Here is a 10,142-nt window from a genome sequence, read left to right as displayed (position 1 = left end):
AATTAACATAAAATTAAAAAAAAAAAAAAAAAAATTAAAATAAAAATAAAATTAAAATAAAAATAAAAATAAAATTAAAATTAACATAAAATTAAAATTAAATAAAAATAAAAATTAAAATAAAAATAAATAATTGATATCCCGGATAAGACACTATGTTTCTTTTCTTTAATATTTAATTAATACTAATTTTAGCACGCAATTGAACTTGGCAAGTTTAAAAAGCCTGTTTAGAACAGGCATGCTGACATTCCTCTCAGAGTGAGTTGTCATAGCAACCCAGCTGTCTCAGCACAGTGAGCCTACTCCGCCCTCTCCAGGTGCAGCAACCAAAGGTCACTCAAGAGGCAGATGACTCACGAGGCTGGACTGTGAGCTTCAAAATACAAGCTGAAATGCATTTCTCACTATCAGGCTTGCAATGTGCACTGCTTACATTTCATCAATCATTTGGTAAAGGTTGCAGCAAGAACACTTTACACAATTTCCCCAGAAATTGTAGATTGTCTAGTTCTTATTCTTATTTTTATTCTTATTATTATAGCCAAATTTGCCACGCTAACTCCTCCCACAGTTTTTACACTACAAAGACAAGTAATATATCAAAACGTGCGGATTGTTCCCGATCGGATTGCTATTACTTTGTGGAACGTTTCACCGAATCGTTCAAGAAATATCGCGGTTTTTGCGGCGAAATTTTCCCATAGGAATGAATGGTGCATCTAGAGTGGCAGCAGAGCACAGCTAGAGTGTGCAAAGGAAAAATCAGAACATGATTTGTAAACTGCCATCACTCTGCCATTTTCAAGCCCACCTACACATATCTTATATCAAAACGTTCAGCTAACCCTGCTGTCACTAAAAATGTTCACGGCTAGGACATACTCCTGATAGTTTTCAGAATATGACCATTTGTTTGCACATCACCCCTCCCATTGACTTTCATTGAAACTCCACTCTAGACACCAGACATTTTAAGGGACGTTTTTAAACTGCGACTGTGCCTTCATTTGTTATCTTTCAGAGACATACTATACATCAAACTGTAGGTCTTTTTCTTGTGATTGTCACAATATAAACCTTTTCACGGTAGCATTTATACTTTTAAAACTACAAGCGTTTGAAGATGGCAATCGCCAGTGAATTTGGCAAGTTTAAATAGCTTGTTTAGAGCACAGCTCCTCACACACCTGTGACTGACTGAGGTAACAGGTGCAAGCAAAGGTCACTCAGGGGGCAGCTGAGTCACATTAGAGTGAGAAAGCTGCAATGTGGAAGGAAAAATCAGAACATGATTTGTAAACTGCCATAACTATGTCATTTTCAAGCCCACCTACACATATCTTATATCAAAACGTTCAGCTAACCCTGCTGTCACTAAAAATGTTCACGGCTAGGACATACTCCTGATAGTTTTCAGAATATGACCATTTGTTTGCACCTCACTCCTCCCATTGACTTTCATTGAAACTCCACTTTAGACACAAGAAATTTTAAGGGACGTTTTTAAACTGCGACTGTGCCTTCATTTTTAATATTGCAGAGACATACTATATATCAAAATTTAGGTCTGTTTCTTGTGATTGTCACAATATAAGCCTTTTCACGGTAGCATTTATACTTTTAAAACTACAACCGTTTGAAGATGGCAATCGCCAGTGATGTCAGCAACTTGGAGCAGTTTGTTTATAACCATGACTCTGCCCTTGGTGTGGAGGGAGTTGCCATAGGAACCCAGCTGTGTGAGCAGGAAGCAGAGAGACAAAAGCTAACCTGCCCACTCCAGTTGTGTGGAGGCCAGAACACCACACAATTTCCACAGAAATTGTGAAGACGCAAGTGAAGTGAGCAATTTGAAGCAGTTTGTTTTTAACCGCTCTTCTCTGCCATATTTGAAATCTAATTCTTATTCTTATTATAGCCATATTTGCAGTGGGAATGACAGTTCCTTCTGTATAAATGTGATGGTATTATTATTCAGTCTGGATAAAAATAAAAATAAAATAAAAATTTAATTAAAATAAAAAAAATAAAATTAAAATTAAAATAAAATTAAAAATAAAATAAAAATAAAAATTAAAATAAAAATAAAATTAAAATTAAAAAAAAATTAAAATAAAAATAAAATTAACATAAAATTAAAATAAAAATAAAATTAAAATAAAAATAAAAAAAAACATAAAATTAAAATTAAAATAAAATAAAAATAAAATTAAAAATAAAATAAAATAAAATAAAATAATAAAAATTAAAATTAAAATAAAATTAAAATAAAAAAAAATTAAAATAAAAATAAATAATTGATATCCCGGATAAGACACTATGTTTCTTTTCTTTAATATTTAATTAATACTAATTTTAGCACGCAATTGAACTTGGCAAGTTTAAAAAGCCTGTTTAGAACACACATGCTGACATTCCTCTCAGAGTGAGTTGTCATAGCAACCCAGCTGTCTCAGCACAGTGAGCCTACTCCGCCCTCTCCAGGTGCAGCAACCAAAGGTCACTCAAGAGGCAGATGACTCACCAGGCTGGACTGTGAGCTTCAAAATACAAGCTGAAATGCATTTCTCACTATCAGGCTTGCAATGTGCACTGCTTACATTTCATCAATCATTTGGTAAAGGTTGCGGCAAGAACACTTTACACAATTTCCCCAGAAATTGTAGATTGTCTAGTTATTCTTATTCTTATTATTATAGCCAAATTTGCCACGCTAACTCCTCCCACAGTTTTTACACTACAAAGACAAGTAATATATCAAAACGTGCGGATTGTTCCCGATCGGATTGCTATTACTTTGTGGAACGTTTCGCCGAATCGTTCAAGAAATATTGCGGTTTTTGTGGCGAAATTTTCCCATAGGAATGAATGGTGCATCTAGAGTGGCAGCAGAGCACAGCTAGAGTGTGCAAAGGAAAAATCAGAACATGATTTGTAAACTGCCATCACTCCGCCATTTTCAAGCCCACCTACACATATCTTATATCAAAACGTTCAGCTAACCCTGCTGTCACTAAAAATGTTCACGGCTAGGACATACTCCTGATAGTTTTCAGAATATGACCATTTGTTTGCACATCACCCCTCCCATTGACTTTCATTGAAACTCCACTCTAGACACCAGACATTTTAAGGGACGTTTTTAAACTGCGACTGTGCCTTCATTTGTTATCTTTCAGAGACATACTATACATCAAACTGTAGGTCTTTTTCTTGTGATTGTCACAATATAAACATTTTCACGGTAGCATTTATACTTTTAAAACTACAAGCGTTTGAAGATGGCAATCGCCAGTGAATTTGGCAAGTTTAAACAGCCTGTTTAGAGCAGAGCATTCTCACACACCTGTGACTGACTGAGGTAACAGGTGCAAGCAAAGGTCACTCAGGGGGCAGCTGAGTCACATTAGAGTGAGAAAGCTGCAGTGTGGAAGGAAAAATCAGAACATGATTTGTAAACTGCCATAACTATGTCATTTTCAAGCCCACCTACACATATCTTATATCAAAACGTTCAGCTAACCCTGCTGTCACTAAAAATGATCACGGCTAGGACATACTCCTGATAGTTTTCAGAAAATGACCATGTGTTTGCACCTCACCCCTCCTATTGACTTTCATTGAAACTCCACTCTAGATACCTGACATTTTAAGGGACGTTTTTAAACTGCGACTGTGCCTTCATTTTTAATATTGCAGAGACATACTATATATCAAAATTTAGGTCTTTTTCTTGTGATTGTCACAATATAAACCTTTTCACGGTAGCATTTATACTTTTAAAACTACAAGCGTTTGAAAATGGCAATCGCCAGTGAACTTGGCAAGTTTAAACAGCCTGTTTAGAGCAGAACTTGTCACACACCTGTGACTGACTGAGGTAACAGGTGCAAGCAAAGGTCACTCAGGGGGCAGCTGAGTCACATTAGAGTGAGAAAGCTGCAGTGTGAAAGGAAAAATCAGAACATGATTTGTAAACTGCCATAACTATGTCATTTTCAAGCCCACCTACACATATCTTATATCAAAACGTTCAGCTAACCCTGCTGTCACTAAAAATGTTCACGAATGCCAGTACTGTACCGCGCTCCAATATATTCTACCTTATGTGATATAATGAATTCATAAGTGTACCACCGATAATCAAATAATTACATCAATTAATTATACTTAAATATATGATTTGTGTAAATATATAAAATAAATTAATTTATCAATGTGAAAAAACAAAAACTATGAATGAAAAATATAAATAAAAAATATTTGCAGTGGGAATGACAGTTCCTTCTGTATAAATGAGATGGTATTATTATTCAGTCTGGATAAAAATAAAATAAAAATTAAATTAAAATAAAAAAAAAATAAAATTAAAAATAAAATAAAATTAAAATTAAAATAAAAATAAAATTAAAATTAACATAAAATTAAAATAAAAATAAAAATAAAATAAAAATAAAAATAAAATTAAAAAAAAAATAAATAAAAATAAAATAAAAATAAAATTAAAATAAAAATAAAAATAAAATTAAAAATAAAATAAAATAAAATAAAAATTAAAATTAAAATAAAATTAAAATAAAAATAAATAATTGATATCCCGGAGAAGACACTATGTTTCTTTTCTTTAATATTTAATTAATACTAATTTTAGCACGCAATTGAACTTGGCAAGTTTAAAAAGCCTGTTTAGAACAGGCATGCTGACATTCCTCTCAGAGTGAGTTGTCATAGCAACCCAGCTGTCTCAGCACAGTGAGCCTACTCCGCCCTCTCCAGGTGCAGCAACCAAAGGTCACTCAAGAGGCAGATGACTCACGAGGCTGGACTGTGAGCTTCAAAATACAAGCTGAAATGCATTTCTCACTATCAGGCTTGCAATGTGCACTGCTTACATTTCATCAATCATTTGGTAAAGGTTGCGGCAAGAACACTTTACACAATTTCCCCAGAAATTGTAGATTGTCTAGTTCTTATTTTTATTCTTATTCTTATTATAGCCATATTTGCCACGCTAACTCCTCCCACAGTTTTTACACTACAAATACAAGTAATATATCAAAACGTGCGCATTGTTCCCGATCGGATTGCTATTACTTTGTGGAACGTTTCGCCGAATCGTTCAAGAAATATCGCGGTTTTTGCGGCGAAATTTTCCCATAGGAATGAATGGTGCATCTAGAGTGGCAGCAGAGCACAGCTAGAGTGTGCAAAGGAAAAATCAGAACATGATTTGTAAACTGCCATCACTCCGCCATTTTCAAGCCCACCTACACATATCTTATATCAAAACGTTCAGCTAACCCTGCTGTCACTAAAAATGTTCACGGCTAGGACATACTCCTGATAGTTTTCAGAATATGACCATTTGTTTGCACATCACCCCTCCCATTGACTTTCATTGAAACTCCACTCTAGACACCAGACATTTTAAGGGACGTTTTTAAACTGCGACTGTGCCTTCATTTGTTATCTTTCAGAGACATACTATACATCAAACTGTAGGTCTTTTTCTTGTGATTGTCACAATATAAACATTTTCACGGTAGCATTTATACTTTTAAAACTACAAGCGTTTGAAGATGGCAATCGCCAGTGAATTTGGCAAGTTTAAACAGCCTGTTTAGAGCAGAGCATTCTCACACACCTGTGACTGACTGAGGTAACAGGTGCAAGCAAAGGTCACTCAGGGGGCAGCTGAGTCACATTAGAGTGAGAAAGCTGCAGTGTGGAAGGAAAAATCAGAACATGATTTGTAAACTGCCATAACTATGTCATTTTCAAGCCCACCTACACATATCTTATATCAAAACGTTCAGCTAACCCTGCTGTCACTAAAAATGATCACGGCTAGGACATACTCCTGATAGTTTTCAGAATATGACCATGTGTTTGCACCTCACCCCTCCTATTGACTTTCATTGAAACTCCACTCTAGATACCTGACATTTTAAGGGACGTTTTTAAACTGCGACTGTGCCTTCATTTTTAATATTGCAGAGACATACTATATATCAAAATTTAGGTCTTTTTCTTGTGATTGTCACAATATAAACCTTTTCACGGTAGCATTTATACTTTTAAAACTACAAGCGTTTGAAAATGGCAATCGCCAGTGAACTTGGCAAGTTTAAACAGCCTGTTTAGAGCAGAACTTGTCACACACCTGTGACTGACTGAGGTAACAGGTGCAAGCAAAGGTCACTCAGGGGGCAGCTGAGTCACATTAGAGTGAGAAAGCTGCAGTGTGAAAGGAAAAATCAGAACATGATTTGTAAACTGCCATAACTATGTCATTTTCAAGCCCACCTACACATATCTTATATCAAAACGTTCAGCTAACCCTGCTGTCACTAAAAATGTTCACGAATGCCAGTACTGTACCGCGCTCCAATATATTCTACCTTATGTGATATAATGAATTCATAAGTGTACCACCGATAATCAAATAATTACATCAATTAATTATACTTAAATATATGATTTGTGTAAATATATAAAATAAATTAATTTATCAATGTGAAAAAACAAAAACTATGAATGAAAAATATAAATAAAAAATATTTGCAGTGGGAATGACAGTTCCTTCTGTATAAATGAGATGGTATTATTATTCAGTCTGGATAAAAATAAAATAAAAATTAAATTAAAATAAAAAAAAAATAAAATTAAAAATAAAATAAAATTAAAATTAAAATAAAAATAAAATTAAAATTAACATAAAATTAAAATAAAAATAAAAATAAAATAAAAATAAAAATAAAATTAAAAAAAAAATAAATAAAAATAAAATAAAAATAAAATTAAAATAAAAATAAAAATAAAATTAAAAATAAAATAAAATAAAAATTAAAATTAAAATAAAATTAAAATAAAAATAAATAATTGATATCCCGGAGAAGACACTATGTTTCTTTTCTTTAATATTTAATTAATACTAATTTTAGCACGCAATTGAACTTGGCAAGTTTAAAAAGCCTGTTTAGAACAGGCATGCTGACATTCCTCTCAGAGTGAGTTGTCATAGCAACCCAGCTGTCTCAGCACAGTGAGCCTACTCCGCCCTCTCCAGGTGCAGCAACCAAAGGTCACTCAAGAGGCAGATGACTCACGAGGCTGGACTGTGAGCTTCAAAATACAAGCTGAAATGCATTTCTCACTATCAGGCTTGCAATGTGCACTGCTTACATTTCATCAATCATTTGGTAAAGGTTGCGGCAAGAACACTTTACACAATTTCCCCAGAAATTGTAGATTGTCTAGTTCTTATTTTTATTCTTATTCTTATTATAGCCATATTTGCCACGCTAACTCCTCCCACAGTTTTTACACTACAAATACAAGTAATATATCAAAACGTGCGCATTGTTCCCGATCGGATTGCTATTACTTTGTGGAACGTTTCGCCGAATCGTTCAAGAAATATCGCGGTTTTTGCGGCGAAATTTTCCCATAGGAATGCATTGAGAAGCAGAGCACAGCTAGAGTGTGTAAAGGAAAAATCAGAAAAATCAGAACATGATTTGTAAACTGCCATCACTCTTTCATTTTCAAGCCCACCTACACATATCTTATATCAAAACGTTCAGCTAACCCTGCTGTCACTAAAAATGTTCACAGCTAAGCCATATTCCTGATAGTTTTCAGAATATGACCATTTGTTTGGACCTCATCCCTCCCATTGACTTTCATTGAAACTCCACTCTAGACACCAGACATTTTAAGGGACGTTTTTAAACTGCGACTGTGCCTTCATTTTATATCTTTCAGAGACATACTATACATCAAACTGTAGGTCTTTTTCTTGTGATTGTCACAATATAAACCTTTTCACGGTAGCATTTATACTTTTAAAACTACAAGCGTTTGAAAATGGCAATCGCCAGTGAACTTGGCAAGTTTAAATAGCCTGTTTAGAGCAGAACTTGTCACACACCTGTGACTGACTGAGGTAACAGGTGCAAGCAAAGGTCACTCAGGGGGCAGCTGAGTCACATTAGAGTGAGAAAGCTGCAGTGTGGAAGGAAAAATCAGAACATAATTTGTAAACTGCCATAACTATGTCATTTTCAAGCCCACCTACACATATCTTATATCAAAACGTTCAGCTAACCCTGCTGTCACTAAAAATGTTCACGGCTAGGACATACTCCTGATAGTTTTCAGAATATGACCATGTGTTTGCACCTCACCCCTCCCATTGACTTTCATTGAAACTCCACTCTAGATACCTGACATTTTAAGGGACGTTTTTAAACTGCGACTGTGCCTTCATTTTTAATATTGCAGAGACATACTATATATCAAAATTTAGGTCTTTTTCTTGTGATTGTCACAATATAAACCTTTTCACGGTAGCATTTATACTTTTAAAACTACAAGCGTTTGAAAATGGCAATCGCCAGTGAACTTGGCAAGTTTAAACAGCCTGTTTAGAGCAGAGCTTGTCACACACCTGTGACTGACTGAGGTAACAGGTGCAAGCAAAGGTCACTCAGGGGGCAGCTGAGTCACATTAGAGTGAGAAAGCTGCAGTGTGGAAGGAAAAATCAGAACATGATTTGTAAACTGCCATAACTATGTCATTTTCAAGCCCACCTACACATATCTTATATCAAAACGTTCAGCTAACCCTGCTGTCACTAAAAATGTTCACGAATGCCAGTAGTGTACCGCGCTCCAATATATTCTACCTTATGTGATATAATGAATTCATAAGTGTACCACCGATAATCAAATAATTACATCAATTAATTATACTTAAATATATGATTTGTGTAAATATATCAAATAAATTAATTTATCAATGTGAAAAAACAAAAACTATGAATGAAAAATATAAATAAAATATAAAAAATATTTGCAGTGGGAATGACAGTTCCTTCTGTATAAATGAGATGGTGTTATTATTCAGTCTGGATAAAAATAAAATAAAATTAAAATAAAAATAAAAATAAAATTAAAATTAAAATAAATAAAAAATATTTGCAGTGGGAATGACAGTTCCTTCTGTATAAATGAGATGGTATTATTATTCAGTCTGGATAAAAATAAAAATTAAATTAAAATTAAATTAAAAATAAAATAAAATTAAAAATAAAATAAAATTAAAAATTAAAATAAAAATAAAATTAAATTAAAAAAAAAATTAAAATAAAAATAAAATTAACATAAAATTAAAATTAAAATAAAATTAAAAAAAAAATAAAAATAAAATTAAAATTAACATAAAATTAAAATAAAAATAAAAATTAAATTAAAAATAAAATTAAATTAAAATTAAAATAAAATTAAAATTAACATAAAATTAAAATAAAAATAAAATTAAAATAAAATAAAAATAAAATTAAAATTAACATAAAATTAAAATAAAAATAAAATTAAAAATAAAATAAAATAAAATTAAAATTAAAATTAAAAAAAAATTAAAATAAAAATAAAAATAAATAATTGATATCCCGGATAAGACACTATGTTTCTTTTCTTTAATATTTAATTAATACTAATTTTAGCACGCAATTGAACTTGGCAAGTTTAAAAAGCCTGTTTAGAACAGGCATGCTGACATTCCTCTCAGAGTGAGTTGTCATAGCAACCCAGCTGTCTCAGCACAGTTAGCCTACTCAGCCCTCTCCAGGTGCAGCAACCAAAGGTCACTCAAGAGGCAGATGACTCACGAGGCTGGACTGTGAGCTTCAAAATACAAGCTGAAATGCATTTCTCACTATAAGGCTTGCAATGTGCACTGCTTACATTTCATCAATCATTTGGTAAAGGTTGCGGCAAGAACACTTTACACAATTTCCCCAGAAATTGTAGATTGTCTAGTTCTTATTCTTATTTTTATTCTTATTATTATAGCCAAATTTGCCACGCTAACTCCTCCCACAGTTTTTACACTACAAAGACAAGTAATATATCAAAACGTGCGGATTGTTCCCGATCGGATTGCTATTACTTTGTGGAACGTTTCGCCGAATCGTTCAAGAAATATCGCGGTTTTTGCGGCGAAATTTTCCCATAGGAATGAATGGTGCATCTAGAGTGGCAGCAGAGCACAGCTAGAGTGTGCAAAGGAAAAATCAGAACATGATTTGTAAACTGCCATCACTCTGCCATTTTCAAGCCCACCTACACATATC

The sequence above is a fragment of the Staurois parvus genome, unplaced genomic scaffold (genome assembly GCF_062004578.1).
Source record: "Staurois parvus isolate SC_StPar_1 unplaced genomic scaffold, SC_StPar_1.0 ptg001429l, whole genome shotgun sequence".
In the NCBI taxonomy this organism is placed as follows: Eukaryota; Metazoa; Chordata; class Amphibia; order Anura; family Ranidae; genus Staurois; species Staurois parvus.
This window is presented reverse-complemented; position numbering follows the sequence as displayed.